At 42.2% G+C, this 25,516-nt stretch overlaps 1 protein-coding gene and 1 long non-coding RNA gene across 8 annotated transcripts in view; both read left to right on the plus strand.

The window, feature by feature from the left end:
- The first annotated feature begins 9,607 nt into the window (after positions 1–9,607).
- LOC123020362 lies at positions 9,608–18,819 on the plus strand. Its single transcript, XR_006414066.1, has 2 exons — positions 9,608–10,142; positions 18,308–18,819. It is a non-coding gene; the product is annotated as an uncharacterized LOC123020362 (long non-coding RNA).
- Positions 18,820–21,806: 2,987 nt separating this feature from the next.
- Positions 21,807–25,516, plus strand: part of NCOA2 (nuclear receptor coactivator 2) — a 168,691-nt gene continuing 164,981 nt past the window's right edge. For 2 of the 7 annotated variants that reach the window (XM_044423977.1, XM_044423980.1), the window contains exon 1: positions 21,807–21,993. The gene's annotated coding sequence lies outside the window, so the exon portion shown is untranslated. The remainder of the gene's footprint in view (positions 21,994–25,516) is intronic. The other 5 variants (XM_044423974.1, XM_044423979.1, XM_044423975.1 and 2 more) reach the window with 4 other exon arrangements.

The following is a 25,516-nucleotide window of genomic DNA, read 5'->3' on the forward strand; positions in this document are numbered from 1 at the left end:
TTTCATCTTCAGGATCTGGCCTTCTAAACAGCAGTCAGGGTTGATCTCCTCGAGGACTGACCAGTTTGATTGCCTTGCAGTCCAAGGGACTCGCAGGAGTCTCCTCCAGCACCACAAAGTCACTGAAGCAGTTGGTGTGAGCTTAGGTGGACTCCGGGGGATGGTGGAGGACAGGAAGGCCTGGAGGAATGTCATCCATGGAGTTGCAATGGGTCGGACACGGCTTCACGACTAACAACAACAACAACACCCAGAAATTGGCAAGAAAAGAAGAAAAAGAGAAAGAAGAGTCTATAGGAATGTAGCAAAAAAAGTGGGATATGTTTATGGCAAGCAAAGCAAACATTCAGTACATGGAAACCAACTGGCTAAAACAGAAGAATAAAATCATTGGTTAACTATGACCAAAAGGAACATTCAGATGAATGTTTGCTTCTCCACCATTATGTCACACTCACTAATGTGCAAATAAGTGATATCTGTGAATCAGGGAAATCATTGTAATTGCACACAGTGGAACACCTAGGTAATTTCTGACCCTTGACCTAAAGATATTACTATGACTGTTTGTGGGGGGTTTAGAAGCTCATGGTATTAGAAGACCATGAATATTAACATTTTCCCACTTCCACTGTCATTCTAGGTTTTAAAACTGTTTCTACATTCTTGATATGCTAGGAAAACAAAAACAAAAAAACTGTTTGCCTCATTTAAAGGCCATTCTGACCATGGGCAGTTTTGCATCTTCAGCTCAGTCATGGCACCAGCATCAGCAGGAATAGAATCAAGTTTGCTTCTTCATCAGCCAATCTCTAAGTGGTCATTTGCTCCTTGCACCACCCCCTAAGCTTTGGGGTCCTGAACTTTGTGCCCACCCCTGCAAAGTCCAGCCCTGACTGTGCCATGATGCCATGTGCAGCTTACAGTGGAAAAGAACCAGTTTGGCATGATCAGTCTGGCACTGTTGCTTGGGTTGTCTGCTATTTAGCACTGACACTTTGCTGGCCAGGAACTGTCATAACACTGCCCAAGTTGGTGGAGTACTGCACCCCAGATCCTCAAGTATTTGAGAATGAGCATGCAAGCTATTTTGTTCTTGTACCAAGTACTTTGAACATTCTCACACAGTCGAACACACAGAAGCTAGCCTATCTAAGACTGTTTTGCTATTGGCCCAGGCCTGAATCTGTCTGAATCTACCAGAATCTACTGCTGACCTACTAATTTCTGTTCTGTCTCCAGCAGAGTAGATTTGGTTTCCTGATATAGCTATGTGTTCTCTTTTACAGAAAACAATTCTCTATTTGAAGGCATCCTTGTTTGTTTGTTTTTCTGTTTGTCTGTTTTCTAGAAGTATGGAATCTCTAGAATTAGGATTGTGGCCAACACACACTTTGATTAAACGCTCCTGACTTCTGCAAGGCAGACATGGCTGTGCCAGTTCTCTGTACTGACCTCTGCTTGCAGGATTGATTTCAATACCATCACCAGCTGGAGTACAACCTCCATCATTCTCAGCCACCATGGGCATGGTAGTTGTAATCCAACACATCTGGCATATAGCAAGTTGGGAGAAGGCTGCATGAAAGCGTTCTTAATTTTATAGTATGTGCACCTCCCTAGACCACCCTTCTGGTTTAGTACTGCAGCATGGAGAGGGAAAGCCCTTAAAGAGCCAGGCAAATAAATGCAGTGTGCAAAGGGGCTGAGATGAAGCATAAATTGGCTGTATTTCATTTTCCCTTAATAATAATATAAAAAATCTTGGTTTTTCCACCACTAACTGTATAATCAATTTGCTCTCCTGCTGGCTTACTAACTTGTTGTTGGCTTTGCTTCAATAATATCTAGCCTGTAATGAGGGAAATGGGAGGCTATAATCACACTGAAGGAAAATAAGCAATTGTGCTTTAACTTGTGCTTTAGCTGTGTAGAATTTTGCTGTCTTTCCCTCTTTCATTCAAAAGCTCAGTATGTCTCCCTATTCCCAGTCTATTTTGTTAAAAGAAAAAGAAGGAAAATTTAGTGTGTGGTTTTCCTCTCAAGCTTAGTGAATAATGTGGCAGTGATTGGCTGACACAAAATACTTAAATCCAGTTCTCAGTTTGCTGCAACCATAAGCCTACCAAGTTTTCTCCCCACCTCACCCCCACTTCACCCCCAGCGGCTTTAACCATCATTAAATGGTTACAGAATCTGACTGTAGATACAGCTCAAATATGAAAGTAAGCATGAGTAATATAACATCATATTCTTTCATGATGTAAAATTGCTAGTCAAAGTATGTTTTAGTTGTTAAATTATCCTACTAGAAGTCTTGGAAAGATCACAGAGAAAATCATATGCCATAATAACTGCTGAGTTTGTTTTCCTTGCCTTCAGAAATTATACCCTCTATTATGGGTGTGTTCACTCACTCACTTTTAATTCCACATTTTTTCCAACACCTTGGATATAGTAGATACTAGTTAAACATACAAGATAAACAAAGATTATCTTTATTCGCAGTGTTGCCAGACAAAAAAAATCTCCTTTTTGCAAGCTGTCCTACCCCTTCATTTCTATTTCTGCCTCTCTATAAATCTTACCATTTTAGAAACATACAATATGCCTAGTAGAACTGCATTTAAAAATAGATGGAATTTTTGCTGTAGGAAAATTAACTATGCCATACACTTGCTTTCCATGTGCTCCTTTTTGATTTCTGAACTGGCTGGCGAAACAGTCTGCATATGTGGGCTGTTGATATTCTGTACATGTTGGATGGCTTTAAACTGCAGACAAGGAAGTAAAGGAGGTTTATATTTTTCATTTTCCATACCATTTTATATTAGTCAATTGTGTTCATGTGATCAGCAGCATTTTTCATAACAACAGGGAAATGAAGGCCTCAGAAATTAATAAGTAACAGTTAATATGTGTGTATTTTCTGAATTCCTCTTTCATTTCTTTGCAAATTAATCATACTTATGTAGATTCAGTGCATGGTGGGTATGTAGAAAAATGAATTGCATTATTCTAATGAACTAAAACTTTTTCTTTAAATCCTCTTACTAAAAATTTCTAGGGAAAGGAAAACCTACTTTCACTCAATTTTTTTTTTTTTTTCTACTGCAATCCTCTACTGCAGCTTCTGGTTTTGTCAAAGTATTCAATGCCACACCCAGACACTAGTAAAAAGATGTGCAAAGGAATGTAAAGGCTGTCTGTGCTTATTGAGCAAATAATACAGATCAAAATATCTTAATCCTAAATATGTCTAATCAAAACCAGGCTCTGCAAAGTTAAATAACACTGACTCCCAGGTAAGAGGGAATTGTATTGCAGTATTATTAATGTTTTCACACTGAATAACTGGTTTATTATAAAATAACTGAAAAGTCCAGGTTTTATTTTAAGGATGTAGATTGGAAAATTAGAAGGCCAATTTAACAAAGCTTAGTTTTCTGTACTACACTGAAATCCAGGTCATCACAAAGCCCTCACAATGGATAATGTGAGTCCCATGGATAATGTCCATGGTTTCTAGGGTTGCATGGGATTCCTGGGTTGTTAACTCAAAGCAGAAACAATGAGATCACAGCTCATCCATACAATTTCTAGATCAACAGTTTAGGGAGTTCCCCCATGTAATGCAAACCAGGACACTGAGTCAGACCTGACTGACATTGGTTCTACAGGGTTTTAGGCAGTTTTTTCAACCCTGCTTGGAGGTGCTAAAATTGGAATTCAACCTGGAACCTTCTGCAGATAAACCATGTGCTTTTCCACTGAGTCATGGCCATTCAATATGCAAACTATCTGCATCTTTATAGGCAATGGTCCACACCTTTATTTATTTAGAGTATTTCTAGGCCATCCATCACTTCTGTCTCTGGACAGCTTACAGTATAATCTGTAAATACAATATATAAATCCAAATAACAATAAATGTCCCATGACTGACATGGATGAATCAATTATTAAAATAAATTAACCAGATTAAAATTATAATAAAACTTAAAATCTATTGGCCTTAAAATATAAGGTTAAATAAAAAGGTCTTGACCTGGCACCGAAAAGCATATAATGATGGCGCCAGGCGGACCTCTCTAGGGAGCGCATTCCATAGCTGGGTGCCGCCGCAGAGAAAGCTCTTCTCTGAGTACTCTGTCTCCTGATCTCCTTCAAGGAGGGTTCCCAGAGGAGGGCCTCTGCCTGGAAGGAAATTTGTAGTGTGGTTAAGGAGGTCCACCATTTCTATGTTCTTGATGGGCTTCCCTTGTCAGAGGCCCTAAGTTACAACAACCCATAGCATTTTGTTAATGTCATAACTCCGCTCTAGGAAATTGGGCTAATGAAGTAGACATGCAGTTCTCTGCTACAATACTGGAAACAGCCACCAGGTGTGGTGGCAATGATAATAAAACAAATGAGAAGAGAGTGAAGGGAATGCACAGGAATTTTATAAAATAATCAATTCAGATTCAGGCTGGACATCAGGAAAACCTTCCTCACTATCAGAGCAATTACAACAGTGGAATCAGCTGCCTAGAGTGGTGGTGGGCTCTCCCACACTGGAGACATTCCAAAAGGAAGTGGGATAGTGTAACTTGGTGTCCTGCAACAGCAGAGGGTTTGAACTGATGTCCTTCATGGCCCCTTCCAACTCTACTATTCTATGATTCTATAAAAATCGTGACATAAAGGTTACCTTATGTTAGGAAGCAATGGTCGTGTCTGCATTGTCCTGAAAAACTTTACAGAAGAAATATTTCTCTGAAGAGAAGAATTGGGTTGACAACTAATTGAAGAAAACTAACATTTCACAGGCATGGAGAGCACCATAAAGCATAAAGGGGAGCCCAAAGCTATGAATGGAAGAAATGAAATAGATGAAATAGAAAGGTCCAACAGCAGGCAAGGAAGTGCCTTCCTCTGAGCCACACCACTGTCCATCTACCTCAGGGTTTATTCACTTCTTCATTTGGTTACAATAGTTGAATGCTGTCCCATAACATAATGTACTCTGAGCAATAAATATAAAAACATAGAGATACATATGTTTTAAAAAATGTAGATGTTGTTTAAACACCAGATCAAAAACAGCATGAATGCAATAAGAAAGCAACTTGTACAGCAACCTTGGAGTTGAGACAAGGAGTTAGCCACCTTAGATTTAGCCAACATAAACTATTCAAATCTTGGGAACACATGACCTTGCTCAAGCTGGAATTTCCTTATGAGGCAGCAGACGAAGGGGGTTCCCTGACACTGTCAGGGGGTAAAATCTCTTACAGCTTAACCTTCATTAGGAAGTGATAAGACCATGACAATGCAATATATGCCAATCTCATGCCCTCCCACTCATACACACTTAGATCATTATTCTGTTCATTTGAGAAAACCATGTCTAGATTACCTCATTGCATTAGTTGGAATTGTGATGTGCTAGCCCAGGCCTGTTACGGTGGCCACAAGCTGCCAGCCCTGGTTGAGGTCTTGACAATTCAGTTGCTTCATTTCTCGTCCTTAGCATCCAGTGACCTTGTTTGTTTGCTTTAACACCACTGGCTACTTTCATTCTATAGATGGCTCCACTGGCTTTTACCCTGGCTAGTGACTGATCCATTCTTTGCGCACAGGGACAAACACACACACTGCTTTTAAGTGCTGCAGTGATCCTTTTAAGTGATCCTCTGGTACTCAAGCCTGGCTCTGTGATGGTTACTGAAAGATCAAACAACATGTTACATTCATTGTGTGGTGTGCAGAGGATTTACAAAGTAATTGCATATGCAGGAATGGAGATAATTTTCATTAGGACCAAAGCACATGGCAAAGGGATGTTTAATCCTTTCATCCCCCTCATAATCCCAGTGAACATTTCTCTCATTCTCTCTCTCTCTCCCTCTCTCTCTCTCACACACACATACATACACAGTGCTGCACTTAAAGGAAGTTCTTGTAGTTCTTCAAAGGATTTTGGATTCTAACTCTCATCAGTCCCAGCCAACATGGCCGAAAGTCAGGGGTGCTGGAAGCAATAGTCGAGTAAAACCTAAAGAGCCAGCATTTCCCCACTTCTGTTCTACGGCTGACCACAGCATCCAGGGAGAATTTCAAGGGAAAGGGGAAGGATTAAACCTCCCCTTCCTACCCACCACGGTCCCTTTGAAAATTGCAAACTTAATGTTACAACCATCATAGCTGCAAGTCACACAGTTAAGGTAATGTGAATTTTGATGGTAGGTCTCAATGTTGTGACAGGCAAGAAGGCAAAGAAATAGGAGAGGAGGCATGGCTTAGTGGCAGAGCACGTGCTTTTCAAGCAGAAGGCTCCAAGTTCCATTTCCAGCACCTCCAGGTAGAGCAGGAGAAAACTGCTCAAAATCCTGAACAGCTGCTACCAGTCTGTACAAACGGTAGTGCCCTAGATGGACTTAGAGGCTGACTCAGTATAAGGTGGCTTCTTCTAGAAGGTAGCACCTTTCTTTAGGAGAGAATAGCGATGAATGGGGCTGACATTCATGACCACAGTTGCAATTTCTTCCCCCAGCAGTGTTAAATTAAACAGTGCTGTTTCTTGGACAAGACTTGGCAATAGAGCAGCTAATGGCATTGGGGCAAATAACAAATTCCTATTCTGCCTTGCTTTTGTACCTTTAACTGCAGTGGTGATTGCCTGACCTGCAGAATCTGACATATATGAGCACAGGGAACTGTAGGAGTTGCTGCTGGAAATGCACTGCCATGCAAGCCTGCTTCATACATGGCAGTCTCCAAGCATGTGTCTGACTGGGGGCAGCTGGGTATGCTCATATGTACTTAACCTTCATCTTATTTGCCAGACTGGGCAATTTTCTCATTATTACTTTTTTTGTAGGCATTTAAAAGGTGATCTGTTTAGGAATCCTGGAGGTGTGAGTCATTTATATATTTGCTTTCCCAAAACAAATGGTTTAACATCTCTCACCTGAGTTAAAATAAAGAGATTTCAAATGTGATTCATGTATCATGAGGTAATTTTCTTTTCTATTCTTTCCTTTTCATGCATAGTTTGTGAAGAGGCAGATGAACAAGTGAGGATGTGCTTCCCTGCCTGATTAATCTTTTCCTAAAATTAAGAGAGGATACAAATGCAACATCTCCACATCTCCCATTCATAGTAATCTAGCTCATGTTTGGGAAGTACTTGTCCAAAATACACTTTTTGGCCTTCAGGAAGTAGGGTTTATACTTCCACTTTGATATATAAGTCTAGGAAAATCTACTGGGCCTAGGATTGCTCCCTACGTATATTTAGTATTAATATTTATCTTATATCATAGCAAATTCTCAATGAACAGCAAACCACCCACTCCAACACCATTCTAAAAATACATATAATGTAAGAAACTAAGGCAGTTCTTTCTTGGGTTTCATTTTCAGACACATGAAATCTTGTCTGATCTGTGACAAAAGTATATATGCTACCAATATCCAGTTTCAGTGTTTTTTTTTTTTAAATCTCATCTTTGTGTTGTTGCTTTGGTATTGTGGTTTCAGTGCTGTTCTTCATTTCTTAATGGAATTTTGAGAGAACCCATGCCATATGGCAACTTCACAATCAATTAGTTTGGTCATCCTTAAAGATAGTATCTTATTTTTTCATGGATAAGTTCCTATGTTCATGTACCAACAATTTTACGGAAAAGTGGTGGGGGAGGGGGATCTTGTTTACATTAAAAGATTTCTGAGTCTTGGCAGCCTGCAATACAGAGACACAGATCAGCTGGTGTGACAGCATTATGCTGCTAGCCCATATATCCTTTAGTTTTTTTCTTTTGGTTGGAAATGGGATTATGACTTGAATATAAAAGATTTCTTATCCATGTAATTTGATGGCAGGAAATATTAAAATAAACTATAAACTCAATTTCCAGCTTGTCCTAGGGAGGAAATGAAGGTAGGACTGAATGCAGTGCAGATGGCAGGTTAGCATTTTAAAAAGAAAGCTTTTGCTGAAATAGCACCTATGCCTAAGCTCTTCTGAGCTATTTTATGTTGTTACACCAAATATAACCATCTTCTTACTTATTTTTATACATAACTGTTAAGTTCCTGAGCAGGGCAATTTAAATTCAAGTTTGACTTGCCTTGCATGAAAGCTGAAGGTCACAGGAAATGTAGCACTGATATAAAATCCTAGAATTTAGCCTACATATTCAATGTATTTACAGTCCAGGAAAAATAAAAAATTATCAGAATTTATCCTGAAAAAAATCCTTCCATAAAATGGATCTCTTAGGAATATTTATGAGTCATAGTCTGCTAGTGAGCCACTTGTTTGGCTCTGGGAAGCAGGGTTTGTACATCTTGGGCATTCAAGAGCAAAGCTAGTTAAAGGGAGATATTCACAAGGTCTAAAAATCCATAACTTAGGGCACAATCCTATATTAGCTTAGGCAGAAACAAATCCCGCAGCTCCCAGTATTCACCAGCCAACATATCTAAACATGCATAGGATTGTACCCTAAGTAATTCAGCTGTAGACAGCTATCCTACATATATCTACTCAGGAGTAGTCCCACTGAGCCCAAATGTGTGTGTACAGGATTGCAGCCATTATATACTTTATTGCACCATGAAAATGAGAGAGAGATCCAGAAACTAGAAGATGAAATTTCACATATGTGTGCATGGGAGAGGGGAAGTCTCCATGATCCCAACCAATATGTCACTTGGATCCTATAAATCTCCATCTTCACTTCCAGACTGATATTTCACTCTTTTTCTTCTCTGTCTCCCGTATGACCCTGTGTATACTATTGAGAACTTGAGACAAAACAGTAAAACTAGTAGATTATTTTCCCAAATAGAGAAACATCCTAATTTGCTCTGTTCTCAATAGCCACAGATGCATCTTATGATAAACTGTGAACAGCTACTAAAACTTTGTCTGCAAAACTCCTTTTGCATTCCAGCTCAAGATCATTATAAATTGTAGATTTGGATGGCAATGACACCCTCAACTTGTAATCTTTTCTAGTTCTGTTTAGTGTCCTTCCTGATAAAAGAGTTCTGAAGAAAGTTTTCTCACTTTTTGTGATACCAAGTTTTCTGAGTTGGTATTACCTTAGTGCAGATTTTTCCCTCACACACATGGACCAGTAAGGCTACTTCTGGGTGTGTGTCTAACATTGCACAATTATATGCATGTCTACTGTGTTGTAAGTATCCTTGTGTTCAGTGGAACTTATCCTCAAGCAATAGAACTACAGCCTTAGTAGACTAAGGCATACTTCCATTGTTGGCAGGAGTATGCTGGGAGTCAGACCTTTTATATATAAGCATGTATTGGATTGCACTCTTGCTTCTCTCACATGCATACAGAGGGAGGGAGGGAGGGAGGGAGAACATGTGTGGTTTGTGTGTGATTGCAGTGTAGCAGACAAAAGATGAATTCTTTTCCATCAAGCTTTCTGCCAATAATAATAATAAAGTTGGTCAGCAGCCACATACACGCATATGTATTCCTAATACTATTAAAGAGGCAAGCATAGATTGCCCAGATCACAATCACTGAACGTTTTCTGAGTGTGCAACAGGTTTGAACTGAAATAATGAAGTAATATAGATTAATACAGCAGGTTTTGTGTGATGATTGATGTTGTAAGAAAACCAGTGAGTGATTTCTATGTTACTTTGTTAAAACATTTTGTACTCGTACTGTGTTGATTTCTGGAATATATGTAGAGAAGAACTGCTGGTATCCCATTTAACATAGAAAATCATTTCAAGCATTGCCAGGACTGAACCATCCTATTTGCATAATACCAACTGGAAGATATGACTACTGAGGAATTTCTGCAAATGCCACATTATCTTCTGAATATACATGTTCAACTTAAATGGCTAGTTTCAACCTTTGCCTCCTACTGACAATGCAGTTGACCTGCAAAGGAGCTTACACTGTACAATTTTCATTTCTTTGCCAGGTGACAGAATGACAACACAGAGGGAGAGAGAACCAAAGGACATTTATTGTACTTTACACCAGCATAACAACAACATGCAATATACCTTTCCAATGTGGCTTCATTGACCAGAATTGATATTTAGAACATGCAGAACTGGCATAAGCAAGACCTTGGGCCAAATGGTGTCACCTCACTTCCCAGGTGAGACACATCTTTGCTGCCCCTCTCAACTGGTGCAGCAGGTTAGTTCAGGTTGGTTTCGGGAGTTGTAAGGCCCCGTATGACCTGTGACCAGGCTATCTGAAAGACTGCTTTCAGAGCATATGAGCGACAAGAAGCACCCTTCTTTTGAGACTGCCTTCAGGGGAGCATTTGGTTGTGCCTGTTCTTGATGGCTGCTCTCAGGATCTGGAACTTCCTGTCAAGAGAGGCTAGTCTCTCTCTCATCTCCTGCCTCCCACTGCCTTTCTGCCAACAGGCCTTTGGCACAAGAGAATCCTTGTTAGGTCAGAGGTAGCTCCTATTTTGTTATTGTTCTGCTTGCAATCTGTTTCATTGTCTATTTTTACACAATTGTTATTGTTTAAATCAAGTTTTCTTTTCATGTGTAAGCCACCTGGAGGGCCATACACATAAAGGAATAAGGGGAGGGGGTTTTCCGTTGGCAGAATTTTCCCGCGCCCAGTGTTTGAGCACTCCCCTCCCTTGCCGCGTGCACATGCCGGACTCACCCCATTTGGCAGGGATGCCTTTCTGTGCAGAATTTTCAGCAGGCCTGAAGGGCTGCCATGAGAATGAAGCTCAAGGGAGTCCTTTTCTTCCAGTGCAGGATCCAAACTTTCTTCTGCTTTTTTGGGCAGATATAGCCCATTTTACCACACAGATGCACAATTTATATACATGATTATCTCTATCATATATAAAATGATACATTCACATGTTTCATTCTAATCACAAACTCTATAACACAGACATATCTTTAAAAAAAATTTACAGGATTTCCCTATCTAGTCCAAGAGCACCTCCAATGGGACCCATGAAAGAACTGTCAACATAGACATCTTTTTTCTTTTTTCCCTGATTTAAAAAGATACACATACATGGATTTGGATAAAATGCTTACAAGTCTCTAGCAAATATGACAAAAGGCAAGCTGTATATGCAGGTGTAGCAATGGAAGGTTGTTAGAGAGCAAAGCTAATATTTAATAACACTTTTTAGAAACTAGGGATGAAGTGGAAGGGGATGTGGAAGGGAGGCTATAGGAGAAAGAAAATGTAAAAGTAGCAGAAGGGAGGATTGAACTAAAATGGCAGCATTGCAGGAGAGGTTACTAGTTAAGTGCAAAGGGAAAGAAGGGAAGAAATGACTGGAGATGTATATGTATACTTTGAGAGGCATGGGAGAAGGGAAGAAAAAAGAATATACAATGAAAGCTCTTCTGTTTAAAGCTTCTGAACCAGCAAATTTTATTTATTTATTTATTTATTTATTTATTTATTAAAACATTTTTATGCCGCCCCATTCGCCGAAGCCTCGGGGCGGCTTACAACATAGATAAAACAAGTTAAAATCCATATAAAATAATCTTAATTAAAACTCACATTATAAAATAAGCCGCCCTGGCCAGATAAAATTCAATTGTATTTAGCATTTAAAATGTTGCTTAAATAAAAAGGTCTTAGCCTGGCGCCGAAAAACAAATAACGACGGCGCCAGGCGGACCTCTCTGGGGAGCGCATTCCATAACTTAGGCGCCACCGCTGAGAAAGCCCTTCTCCGAGTAACCACCCTCCTAATTTCTCTCACGGAGGGCTCCCGGAGAAGGGCCTCTCCCGCCGATCTCAGGGGGCGACTGGGCAAATATGGATGTAAGCGCTCCTTCAGGTAACCAGGACCCAAGCCGTTTAGGGCTTTATAGGTCATTACCAACACCTTGAATTGGGCCCGGACTTCAATGGGGAGCCAGTGAAGCTGACGGAGAACTGGCGTCATGTGAACATAACGTCCAGTCCCCGTCAGCAGCCTGGCAGCTCTATTCTGAACCAATTGAAGTATCCGGACCGTCTTCAAGGGAAGCCCCACGTAGAGCGCGTTACAGAAGTCAAGACGGGAAGTCACCAGCGCATGAGTCACTGTTGCAAGGCAGTCGTACTCCAGGTAGGGGCGCAGCTGATGAATCAGCCGAAGCTGGAGGAAAGCGCTCCTCGCCGCTGTTGTCACCTGAGCTTCAAGTGAAAGCTCCGGGTCGAGGAGCACTCCCAAGCTGCGGACCTTGTCCCTAGGAGGGAGTGCAACCCCATTCAGGACAAGGTTCAGGTCACCTTCTCTGAAGCCCGAACCGCCAACCAACAGGACCTCCGTCTTGTCTGGATTGAGCTTCAGTTTATTGGCCCTCATCCAGCCCATTACCTCGGCCAGGCACCGGTTCAGTACAGCCACTGCCTCACCTGGATTGGTGGAAAACGAGAGGTAGAGCTGGGTATCATCAGCATACTGATGGGTCCGCAGCCCACACCTCCTGATGACCTCTCCCAGCGGTTTCATGTAGATATTGAACAGTAAAGGGGACAAAATGGAACCCTGCGGTACCCCATTTTGCCTGAAATAGGGCAGTTGTCATGTTATTTCTGGGGAAATTGTTCAGCAAAGATTTTATTCATTTCCAAGTGGGATTAAATATCAATTTGCAATGACATCAGAATTTGGAGCTGATTATGCCATGTGGATCAGTATTGCCAGCATCAGCAGCAAAGATGGACAGTTTATACTGTTTGTTTCAGTGGTCAAGTGGATAGTAGTTCAAGTCGTTCCTAAAGTTGTGCACCCCTAAATTTGGCCCATAAGTTTTGGTTTGCTTCAAGTTGCATCAAACATTATTCTGTCCTAAACTATAGCATACATAAAAATGGACATCGTTAAGGCACGGCTGTGTAGCCAGGCTCACTCTGCATGCCTTTGGAGCATGTCTAGTAGGACTGGCACGCCATAAGAGGTGCCTGGATCACATAGAAGTTGCATGTCAAACCAGGGAAGTTTCAAGCTGGCGACACAGCCTGGAGCTCTGTTGCCACAAGAAAAGCATGCTGGTCTCTGAGCATTCTTGAACTAGCTCACTGGTTTGTGGCCACTTCAGGTCTATTAGCATATTTAGTGTGAGAAAATTCCACTTCAGTTCAGCTATTCAGCCAGGCTTTGGTAAACTTCATTTCCCCTCATACCATATTTTCAGGACCATACTTGCCAGCTTCCCTCTCTCCAGAAATTGTGTGAAAGTTCCTTTTGATACCCTTCTTTGACAGAACTTGGGCAAGATCAATAGTGTTGAGAGTAGATGTGTATCCCACTGGCAATTTTTTTTTCTTTCAAAGGGAACATTAGTGCTACTTTCAGTAGACCCCTGAAATTAATTAGACTTAAGTTACTCATGACCAGCTGTACTTTTTGCTGGGTGCAATCTAAGCAGAACTATTATAACCTAAGCCCAGTTATTAGTGGCTTTCTTGCTTTTGTGGTTTTGTTTTTCTTTCAAGTCATGCCAACTTATGGTGACCCTGTGAATGAATGCCCTCCAAAATGCCCTGCCCTTGAAAGCCCTGATCAGCTCTTGCAGAGAGGCAAGGTTCTGGTTTCCTTAATGAAGCCAATCCATCTTCTAGCTGGTCTTCATAGTCTTCTTCTGCCTTCAACTTTCCTTAGCTTTATTTTCTTTTCTGGTCACTCTTGCCTTTTCATAATGTGCCCAAAGTACAACAGCTGCAGTTTTGTCCTTTTGCTTCCAGGGAAAGTTCTAGATTGAGTTGTTCATCTTTCTATGGGTCCAGGGTATTTTCTTCTCCTCCAGCAGCATATTTTAAATGCATCCATTTCCTTCCTGTCAGGTTTCCTCACTGGTCAGCTTTCACATCCATAAACAGTGATCAGGAACAGTGATCTCAAACAACAGGAGAAATACTAGAGCTTTATCTGTGTTTCAGAGACCTAGAAAAGGGGGGAAACTATGTGCACAAAGAGGAATTGTATTTGAAGCATCTGTGTAGAAAGATGGGCTTGTGCCACTTTTCTGCTATTCATATTCTTGGGTATCAAACAGTCCTTTGAGCATCTCCTAGTAGGCTCTGAAAAGATGACTAAGGAGGGACATGTACAAAGAGTTCAGAGGTAACCCAATTAAATTGACTGGCAAGAGGCTCAAGATTTATAAATAGACATACAGATGTGCTTCATACTATCATGTGGGTTTTGCTGCCCCAGAATATGCAGATGACTACTAGCTTGGATAACCTTAAAAAATTAGACAAATTCATGGCAGATAGGTCTAACAATGTCTATTAATCAGTAGAATGTCCTTATTCAGAGGCAGTATACCTCTGAAGACTAGATGCTGGTGGCAAAAAAGTAAGTATGATTACCTTCAATCTTTGGCTGCCACCGTTGAAGAAATAATAATAAATTAGATTATGCTGGGACTGATCCAGCAGAGCTCACTTGTCATGTTCCATTCACTTGTTGCATGTTTGATGCTGAAACAATAAAATGACCATGTTTCTTTTTTATAAAAAATGAACAAAACTACAGAAAAATAAATTGTGTGCTAGTTTAAACTTAGTGACTGAAAACCTGCAAAAATTAAAATATATTTCTTGATCTTCTATTTTTCGGTTTTAAAAGATTTACCATACCATTCAGCTAGAGATCACCAGACTCTCTCACATGCAGCATTTGAAGGACTGTAAACCTATACAGTATTCACTTACTTGGGAGACATTCCCCTTGAACTCAGTAATAGTAAATTCTGGTTGACATGATTAGGATCACACTGTTTTAGAAACAGTGTTTTAGAAACAGTGTGTCAATTAGAGCTACCTTTCCAGAAACAAATGCAATGTTTATTTGGTCCTGTGGAACTGGGATAATGCAAGAAAACCTCTGGCCTTCAGATGTTAGGAGAGCTAACTGGATGATAGGATTGTAGACCAAGAACATAAGGAGGGCACAGACCCCCCCCCCCCCCCCCACAATCATTGAACTGTAAGATCCCTTCTTTGGATCCTTGCTTTTGTTTTTGATGCAGTATAGTCAACCTTTTCCCACATTATTTCAAAATTCATAGAACTTTGGTGCCCCTCTATCTTTTATTTTTAATCAAGAACATATCTGTAGTGGGTATTTGGCTTCATAAGAACAACACTAGATCATTTTAAAACTTGCTGGAAAAAATTATGTCTGGCAAGACAAGATAATATCAGCATAAACTGCCAATTTAACCAAGAGTCTTTTCATTCTTAGTTCTTTTATCTCATCTGTGTTTTGACTTGACTCAAGCTGGAATCTATACTAAAGGGAAACAATAAGGGAAAAGTCCTCTATCTACATAAAGTACAAGGTTGAGCATACATACTACTGGTAATTAAGAAGCCTTAGGAGGTTGTGTCTACTGAGATAATGAAAGCATGCCCCAAAGAATAACCATTTTAAATATAATGCACTGTTCCACAGTGGTTAGAGTTTAGTTGATGAGCAAGAGATCAGGAACCATCTGACAGTTTTTCAGCATGAATTCCTATTATTCTTGTATCCCTAAAGCCCGAGCAATCTTACTACCCATCACCACTGCTTTTCACAATTAATGCACAATTCTGTACACTCTCAAGGTGCTTGAAGTCAATGGGGCTTAATGCACAAGATTTCAGCCTTGGTCTAAGATGCAACTGTACTTGATATATGATCAGTCAATTCATTGGCTGGTTATCTACTGCATACTAAATAGCAAATACTACTTATTTGTTTAAATTGTATATACCACCCTTCATTCATAAATTCCAAGATGGAGTACACAATTTATCATAATAACCATTGCTAAAGTACAAATCCACAAATAAAAATCATACTCCTGTTTATAGCAGTATTTGCCACATCACTATCTAAGTTAGTGCCCAGAAATTCAGTAGGATACTTAGCTCAGGATCAAACAGTAAGTGCTGTTATCAGTATAAAGCCTGGGTGAAAGGAAAAACAGACACGATCCTGTAGCATGCACAGAAGGAAGCCTATTTGACACTAGCATTAAAACTTTTAATGCTTAAATGGAAGATATCTTTAACACTGTGAAAGTGGTAGATGCAAATGAGGAACCTTGTACTCTCAGTAACCAAAAAAGGAAGGTTTGGTATTGTAGTTTCTGATGCATTGTAGCTGAAAGAATTCAATCCCCAACAACTATATTAGGAACAGCATGTATGTATATACATATTAAAAAGCAAAAGAAATATTCACATTTACTACAAGTTGTTATGAAAAATATATATCAGAAATATTAGACTTTCATCATACTCAACCAGCAGAGTATACATGATATTTAGCAAACCTAGCTTGCTGTGGATTGATTTATTTATTTAAGTCTTTTTGTTGTTTAAAAGCACCTAACTAGTGAAAAGCATTAACTGAGCAATATTATGTATTCATTGCATGCTGAGACTGGACATACACAACCAATATATTCCACCATTGACCAGCAGGAAAGCAAACAGCTATCTGTCTGTCCACCTGTCTATCATCTATCTTCCTGATTCTTTCAAGTTGCATAGTTGCAAATATGCACAGAGTGGCTTGTATCAACATATGTAGTTGGAAGGAATAAGTTAAGTCTGTCCTTCTAGGGTTCCAGTAAGTAGCAATTCTGCTATAACACTAGTTCTATGCATGTCTCCTCAGAAGTAAGTCCCACTGAAATCAATGAGGCTTATGTTTAGGGAAGTAGCTATACTACTGCAGCCCATAATGCTACTAAAACTACTCCTATACATCCCTACTCTGACATAAGCCTCACTATGGCATCTTCCAGGCATCTTCCAGGGCTGGCCTCCAGATGTTTTGGCATGCAACTCCCATCAGCCATAACTAGTGTAACTAGTTAATTAATTAAACAACACCTAAGATCGTGATATTCATTTAAAAAAGGATTTACTAGCATCCACGCATTCTATTTGAGTTTTAAATATACAGTCACCCTTTCAAGATCAGCACAGAACCACTTTTTTGTGTGTGGTGGGGTGTTTTTTAAACCTCTGAGGAAAAAAAGAGCAAGTGCAATTCTACAGCCTGTAATTTCAAGGCCTGTGTCTAACTCGACCAGCAGGAGCAATCATGTATAGTTTTCTCCAATGTAACTGCAGGGTAAGACACATTTGACTGGCTATGCCCATGTGATCGGTTCACTTAAACCCAGCACCCAGCCGAGTGCAAGCTGCATGTGAATTAGGAGGATGCAGTAGCACTCATGTCCTTTGTGGGTTTCCTGTGGGCAGCTTGTTGGCTTCTGTGTGAACAGAATACTCAGCTAGATGGACTAATCAGATATAGTTCTTCTTACATTCTCATGTGCTTAAGTGACACCTGAAAAACGTTTAAAGGACACTAAAAGATGAGTGACACTGCTACATCAGCAAAAGGCTTTTAGTGCCCTTGTTAAACTGCATCGTGACATATCACTTTCTTTTAGGGACTGTTGCAATGAGATCTGTAATTACAGCTCCTTAAAAAAAAATCTTGTTTTTGAATCCTACAAGTGTACATAGTGTTTGAGCATAAGGGTGCATCTGACAGTAACTATTCTGTCAAGCATGTTAAATATCTTGATTCAGTACAAATTTGAGCTTATATCCTACAACAGGAAACAGAAGAACATCCTGTTTCAGAAAGAGCAAAACAGTTTTGAAAGCGTTTAAATAGCTCTTCTAAATCTTCAGAATCAGCTTACCCAGAATGAGGAAAAATATATGGGGACACACGTGAACATAGGATTATATTAAATACTAGTCCTACTTAGAGTAGATGAAATTAATTTAAGTCATGACTACCTAAAGTCCCAGTTATTTCTGTGGGTTTACTCTAAATAGGATTAACATTGGGTACAACTGATAAGAATTGTGTGTGATGATATTTGAGAATGATGTGAATGCAATACATTCTAGAGCAGGCAAGAAGTAACAGAATGCCAAAATTTGAATAGAGTACCAGCTTGGTACACCATAAGTGAACAGGTCTTAACTGCCACTCTGGAATTCTAATCCTAAAAGTTGATGCTAGCATATGTACTTTTGTGTGTGATTATTTCCCAAAGCTGCTGCTCAATGCTCTCCTAAGCCAACATTTAACAGAAAGTATTTCACTCGTGCTGTAGCTTCTGTCACTTGAACCATATGGGTTCACCACAAAACTTTTGATTGAAAAGAGGCTTAGAGGTCTTTAAAATATAAATATTTGTTTAGAGTGTTTAGTTGTCTTTCCAAAATGCTCACAAGCAATAGTTAGAACATTACAGTAAATATTTGTCTTTACTTGTTTGTTTGTTTGTTTGTTTACAGATACAACCTGCCAAGAATAGCTCTGCACCAGGGTAAAAGAGACTGCCTCCCTCAAAGAGTTGCTGTTGTCTGTTATCTTAGCCATCTAAGATAAAACTCCAACAAAATGTTTGGCTTCTAGGAAGGCGCAAAGGACTTGTGCAGAAGGACTTGTGAAGAATGGCTTTAGGTTCTTGTAAGCTGAGAGAGATGACAGGAAGTGCAGCACCCATCCATCAGCTCAATAGAAGGCCTTTCTTATGAGAGTCCTTCCTCCCTCTGTTGTCTCCACCAGCAATTGTTATACTCCAGCAGGACCAGCTGAGGGGAAAAGCATCCATTCCACTGCCCAATGAAAAAACTTCATTCTGTGCCCCTTCCCTCCCTCTTCCTTTTTCCTTGTGTGCCACGTCTTTGAAAGTACAAGCCTGTAGGCAGGAGCTGTTTACTTTTATTAATTATTTGTAAGTCATTCCAGGAGACATTTTGGCTGAGAAGAGGTATAACAATAAATATGCCTTATTATATTACTATTTTATAGTTCCAAGTTTTGTTTCATGAACTGCTCTGAGAGCTTACTTATTGGACAGTAAATCATTAATTAATAAACAAATACTATGGCCAGTATCCAAAGAACTGGCCTGCTTACACCTAGAAAGGTCTTGATTTGTAGCTACACATGATAATTTACTTTGGAAACTGAGCAGAACTTCGAACATGCTTTGTAATACAGTATGGGTGTGTGCTTTCTGAAACAGGTTAAAAATATCACTGGGCTAGTGGTAGCCATTGAGCTCATACAAGTAGCTATTTGGATCATGCTTTATAAAGAGTAACAGCATTCCTTCTAATAGTAAAATCAGGTGGGGAGTGCTACCAGGATTATAGCCAAAACAGAGCCACTGAAAAACAAGAAATATTGCCATGCTTTGTATGAGAGAGAGAGAGAGAGAGAATGCATGCAAAAACACAAGTGTGGACTGAGCCTGCTCAATAGCCACAGAATGGCAACGAGAAAAGAAAAATGGAAGGGGGAGGGGGATTGGAGAGCCCTGGTTAGAACTCTGAGCAGAAATAGTCATTTAGGAGGGAAGATTCACTGCAGCAGCAGATGTTGCAGGACTCACTTGCAAACACAGATATCTAGAAAAGCAAGGCCTTTCACTAAAGAAACTTAGCTGAACTAGGCAGGATTTACTACCATACAAAATTATGAATGACATCATATAGAAGGTCTAAGACATCTTGGGGCAGGAGTGCCTGACATCTTTCAGCCTGAACTGCATTCCAGTGGTGGGTGGCAACACAGACAAAGGGTTGGTGCCCAAATTCCAACCCTTAAAGCTTTTATTGCTAAGCCCTAGGAAATGTACTGAAACTTTTAGAATGAGCAAGGTACTCCATACTACACCAAAACTACCAAGATCAGGTGGCCAGGGCAGGGGAGGGGAAAGAAAAGGGTTGACTAGAAATTCCAGAGGGCCAGATTGAGTCCATTAGTATCGATTTCAATACCATTGTTTTAGGGGATAAAACTATCAACACTGACAGTTGCAAATTCCAGCAACTTAAATTCTGGATGTTAACGGGCACTACCATTTCAAATTTTTATTTGCAAAAGCTAGTTCATTCTAAAATGTTGCTCTTGTTTACACTTGAACATCCTGTTTGCTAAATGACTGTGCCCATAATAACAAGTGCGGATGCATACAGCTCATTCCCATTAGCTGAGGTCACTGACACAGGGGCTTGTCCCCATGCCCCTGCCATCTGAGGTGAGGTGTGTGGTAACCATGGAGATGGTGTTTCCATAATTTCATCATTTAGTGCATCCTGTTCATGGAACTCTTCCCCCAGGGGCCTGTACCACTGGCATCCACAGTCCTGGCAGTAGGAAAAGAGTTGCTTGTTCTCCACAGCTTTGAGAGTTCTGGGTTTAACACTTTTACTTGCTGGTTTGCAATGTAATTTGATTTTATGATACTGATTTTTATTTGTATTTTGCTGAAGCTGCTGGTGAACCATTTTGTTGCACAAATGCACTAGTCTAACCAACCAACTGACCAACCACAAATATTCTCCTGCCCCTTTTTAATTTTTATGGCATTGCACTTAATCATTTTTTCATACTGAGTACTAAAACAATATAAAGTTGATTCAGATTTAGCTTACACTGACTACAGATTAGTACAGAAAGTTCAGCCTTCAGAATTGCACTGGCCTAGAAAATAAAGTTTTATATTTTTAAAGATGTTTAAATGCTTAATTTTAGATTACTTTGATACTTTTAGTTTCTTGGTTGGTTATTTTCTAATTATTGGTATTACTATTTTTCTAATAAATAGTCCCAAAGCCATTTCCAGTAGTACACAATTGCGTGTTTATATGTTATTTTGGAATACCTTTCTTCTGATAAACTTAATATGTACTCTGTAAATTGTTCCCCTGTACCTGCAATTTTTAAATAAATAAAAAATATAAATAAAACGAAGAAAATCCCAGCACTAAAAAACCTGCCATTACTGGGCTCTCCTATGCTAGGCTCTCTCGAACTTTTCCGCAGCTGTGAAGTTTGTTTACTATGAGTTTCAATGTTCAAGTAACCTCTCCACCAAGGCACACGTCCCTTTTCCCAGTAAAGGAAACCTCTTCGTCAAAGTGCCAAAAAAGCCAATATCGCAAGAGACCAGACTGGGGGACGGGCAGAGGTTGGGTGCCCCTGCCTGGGCAGTGTCATCCCCGTAGGAGCAGCAGCAGCTTTCCAGTGGTCGAGAAGCGCCTAACAAACACGGAAGGCGAGGTCAACGTTGCAAGCCGTCGTCGTTTCTGTACTTGAAAATGCAAGGAAACCGAACGAAACAACTTCTCAGTTGTGTATGACTAATCGTTTTACGCAGTTCTACAAATGTATCAATCTCTCGTTCTCCCCACACCCCACCCTCACGTGTTCCGTAGCTGGCACAGCGGACGTCGATGTTTATACGATCGTAAACCATAATAATAACATACCGAAATAAGATACGGTATAATGCGTATGTCGCCTCATTGTTTTCTTTTGTTGCCCCCTCCCCACCGGTCCGATGAGAATGACTGAGATTCCTTGCCTGTCTGTCTCCTTTTGTTAATGATACAATAGCATCACTTCCAAGGCTGCTCTTCCAGTGCTGGTTTAGAGAGGGTGTGTTTGCTACTATTTCAAGCTGATGCTCGGCCCGAGCTCGTTTGTCTTCTGCTCCAGAAGGTGGAGGGGCAGCGTTTGGGGCGCGCAGCGGGACTGTGGCGAGGGAAGTTTCCTCCGCCGACGCCCCCCCCGGCAGCGAGCCGCGCGCGCCCGTCTGCGTGCACGGCGGCGCGCGCACGCGCGCCCCGTCCGCCTCCCTGCCGAGCGAGGGGATTCGCCGCTGCGGCCACTTTTGCGCCTGGCGGAGGCGGGGAGTGGCGCGGCGGCGCTGCTGCTCTCTGCGCCTCGGCCCTCCCAGTCCCTCCTTCCGCGCCGGGTAGGTTTGCGGAGCGGCGGAGGAGGAGGAGGAGGAGGAGGAGGGCGGTGAGCTGTGGGAGGGTCTCCATTGAAATAAACAAGTAGCCAGTGATTAAAACGGGAACATGGCGGCCGCGGCAGAGTCGGCAGCTCCGGCTTCCTCCTACAAAGCGAAGGTCAGCACTGGCAGCAGCCTGGGCGACACGAGCCGGAGACGTGAGTGACCTCGGTAAATGAAGGCGCCCGGCGCGCGTCCTCCCCGCCCCCTCCCCCCCCGCCCGGGCCCCGGGGCTGCTGGCGGGCCAGACCGCGGTGGGTAGGCGAGGGACCCTCCCGGGCGCGCCGGATAATGTCCGGGTTGCGCGCGGGGCGCTGGGGAGGCGGCGAGAGGGACTTGCTCGTCTGAACCGGGGCGGGGGCAAGGGGCAGCGCGACTCGTCCTCGCCGGCGCCGGCGCCGCCGCCACCGCCACCGCCACCCCCCTCCGGGAAGAGGCAAGTTGCGGGCTTTGCCTTCGCCCGCAGGCAGGACGCGGCGGTGTCAGCGGCCGCCCGGGCGCCTGCTGCCCGTCCACGAGGGCGGCTGTGCGGCCGCCCCCCGCTCCCGTGCATGCAGTCCGAGGAAGGGACCCGTGATGCGCTTGAAGTTTGCCCCCTCCCGCAGCCTCTCCTCCAGGGGAAGGTGGCGCCTCGCCCGTCTTGCTGGAAGGGGTGGGAGGCGCGCACGGCCGTCGAGGGGTGCTGGGCAGGGAGGGGGAGCGAGGGAGCAGGGGCTCGGCGGAGGGCAGCGAGGCCTGTCGGCGGGGGACGGGCTGCTGGCGGAGAGGGAGCGTCGCGCCCCCGCGCCCCGCCGCTCGGCGACAGAGAGGCCTCCGGGGGCGGCAGCTGCGTGGCTGACAATGGGGCCGGGGCGGCGCGGCGCGCTCTTTCCGGCGGGCGAGGGTGAGCGGCGCGTCGCGTCGCTGGGAGCCGGGGGCGGCCGGCGAGCGTGCGGGGAGCGGGTCCCTCCGGCGAGGGGCGGCGGATGCAGAGCCAGCGGAGGAGCCGGGCTGCCTGGGTGACAATCGCGTCAGACGAGGGCGGAGGGGGCGGGGCGGGGGCGCGCGCGCGGCGGCTTCTTCGCGCCCGCGGCCGAGCAGGCTTTTTAACTTCTGCAACTTTGTGTCTGCGCGGCGGCGGCGCGGCCCTCGGAGTCCCCCTTGCCGGTCCCCGATCAGGCCCTGCCTGCCTGCCTGCCTGCCTGCCTGTCGCTGGGTGCGAGCGCAGCCTGGGGAGCCGCATTGCTGCTGCGTGCGCCTGGCCGGGGGGAGGGGACGGCGGCGGCGGCGGCGGCGCCTCCGTCGTCGCGCGGGGCTCGCGGCTTGGTCGGTGGCGCCGTCCGTCCAGGCCGGGCGGCCTAGCAGCAGACCGCTTGGTGGCGGTCGGGACGGAGGGACCCCGTGCTCCCGCCGCCTCTGCCAACTCTTCGGGGCCGCTTTGCAAGCGGCATCGATTTCGCGATGTCTTTGTGACTTGGTGCAGAATGTGAAAGTGTGGGCATATGTTTGGAGGGGTGAAGCATCGCTCCACCTCCCTTTCTGCATGGGTCTCATTTTGTTTAATGTGGCGCGCGGGGACGAGGACTCTGCCTCTTCTCTACCTCGCCCAGCATACATGGAGAATTACATCCTCCTCCCGTATGGCACTGAGGGTGTGTGTCTAATCCCCTCTCCACCTGCTCCCTGAGCTATCCTTGCGTAGGGGAGGGAGCGACAGTGTCTCGAACACAAACAGCACACTCGTCTTCAGTGCACCGTCCAGAGAATCTTCCTGCCCGAGCCTTTGCTGGCGCTGCTTTCAAGGAAGGCCAGCTATTTCATCTTGCATAGTGATGGCGTTTTCTCTTCTGCATATATAGGCAGAAGCTGATCTATTCAATGCTTCTGCTCGTCAGTACTGTTGCAAAGGTATCCAGGGTTATTGGTTGTCTTGACAACTTTGACTCTGTTCATGTAATATGTATTTTCATCGACATTGTATTTTCATCTGGTCTGTAATCAGCTTGCATCCTTGAAGTGTATGAAAATACATAAAACTGGTAAAAGTTGAATAAGACCCCCCTCCCAAACTATTCACCTGGCTATTTTCACTGAACAATCCCTTTCTGTGGGAAATGCTTGATGGCAAACCCTATGTCTCAGGAAATACAATTATTTTGCAACCAACTTTGAAAATGTTCAACTAAATTCAAATTATTTCATGGAAAATTGTTCTTGGCTAAAAGTTCTTAGGATGAAACTGCTTAATATTATTTTTACTTCCCATGGAGCCCTTGGACCTGTAGTTCTCCTGAGTGGCTTACAGGAATTTGAACTGAATATTCAGCACCCTGGGAGAAACTGTGGCTGTTAAACTGATATAAAACCATTATAAATGCATTGCAGATATTCTAGTCAGTTGGTTTCATTTTATTTTAGGTTGCCTCATTTCTTACAGGAAAGCAGCCTATAAACATTTAAAAAATATTCCTATAAGCTTATTTGAAATTTTAAGAGCTAAAGACTATATTTGTCTGATTGAATTTTTAATTGTGCCAATCTAACAACACCTCAAATCTGGTCAGTAGTAGTAATCTTGTGATTTCTATCATGTTTGACACAATTTGCAGTAAAACTGAGAATGCATGGTTCATTAAGAGAGAAAACTTAATTCACAGTGAACAAAGGATTGATTTCTTTATTCAACTTTCCTTTAAAAGTAATTGTGTTGATTCAGGTGACTTTTGCAGCAAGGAATACATTATTCATCCCAAATCAGCTGTTTTTTTTTTTTAAGTGGGCTCTAATCCACAAAAGCTTATGCCTTAATAAAATAGGTTAGTCTTTAGAGTTACATAGGACTCTTTGTTTTGCAGCAGTAGTAACATAGCTATCTACCTCTCTGATAGTTATAGATTCAGGTTGCAGTCCTAAATCTTTACTAGGAAGCAAATCCCATGCATAGGATTGGACTGGAATGCAAGGACTGGTTACCCTGTTAGATTGCTAGTGGATTTTTAAGTATGTTGGGTATTCATACTAAGAATTATTTTGATATCACAGATAGTATCCTTTTTCTTCAAAGAAAATCCAAGTGTTACATAGCTAAATTAAAATTAATAACGATTCTTGTCTCTGCTCATTTGGTCTGAATAGATACAGTGGTATCTTACTTTTTACAGGTGTTCATTCACTAGGTAATGCTAAGATGATGGCATTATCCTCCATTAATGCAGTTATGAGACTCACTGTACTTATTTTGCATATGCTTAAGCTCTAATTGAATTGTCAGACTATACTATTTGCATTTCATTACTATCAAAGTCTATCTTTAATCATTTTTCTTCCATTATACCCATATGAATGTATACTTGCCGAGTGCACTTCATGCATCTAATAAAATGAACATTTGTCCATGAAAGCTTGTGACAGATTTGCCAGATTATAAGGTGCTATGACTATCATTATATCTTCTGCAGAAAAAAGATGCCACTCTTCTGGAAGTTAGTATTCCTTTGTGTGATCTTTTGCTTTAGAAACTACCGTTCCTTAACCACAGCAACCTAACAAGCGATTATGTTTCAGACAAACTTTAATTTTAAATATCAGAATCTCAGCACTGCAAATATATTTTGTACTATCTTAAAACTTTATTACATGATTTTTGATTTTACATAGTATATTTAATAGATTAGATATTACTTGTATGGTCATCACTTTTTTCTTCTGCAGTCAT

This window comes from Varanus komodoensis, unplaced genomic scaffold (genome assembly GCF_004798865.1).
Source record: "Varanus komodoensis strain SLA01 unplaced genomic scaffold, ASM479886v1 scaffold14_1, whole genome shotgun sequence".
Classification (NCBI taxonomy): Eukaryota; Metazoa; Chordata; class Lepidosauria; order Squamata; family Varanidae; genus Varanus; species Varanus komodoensis.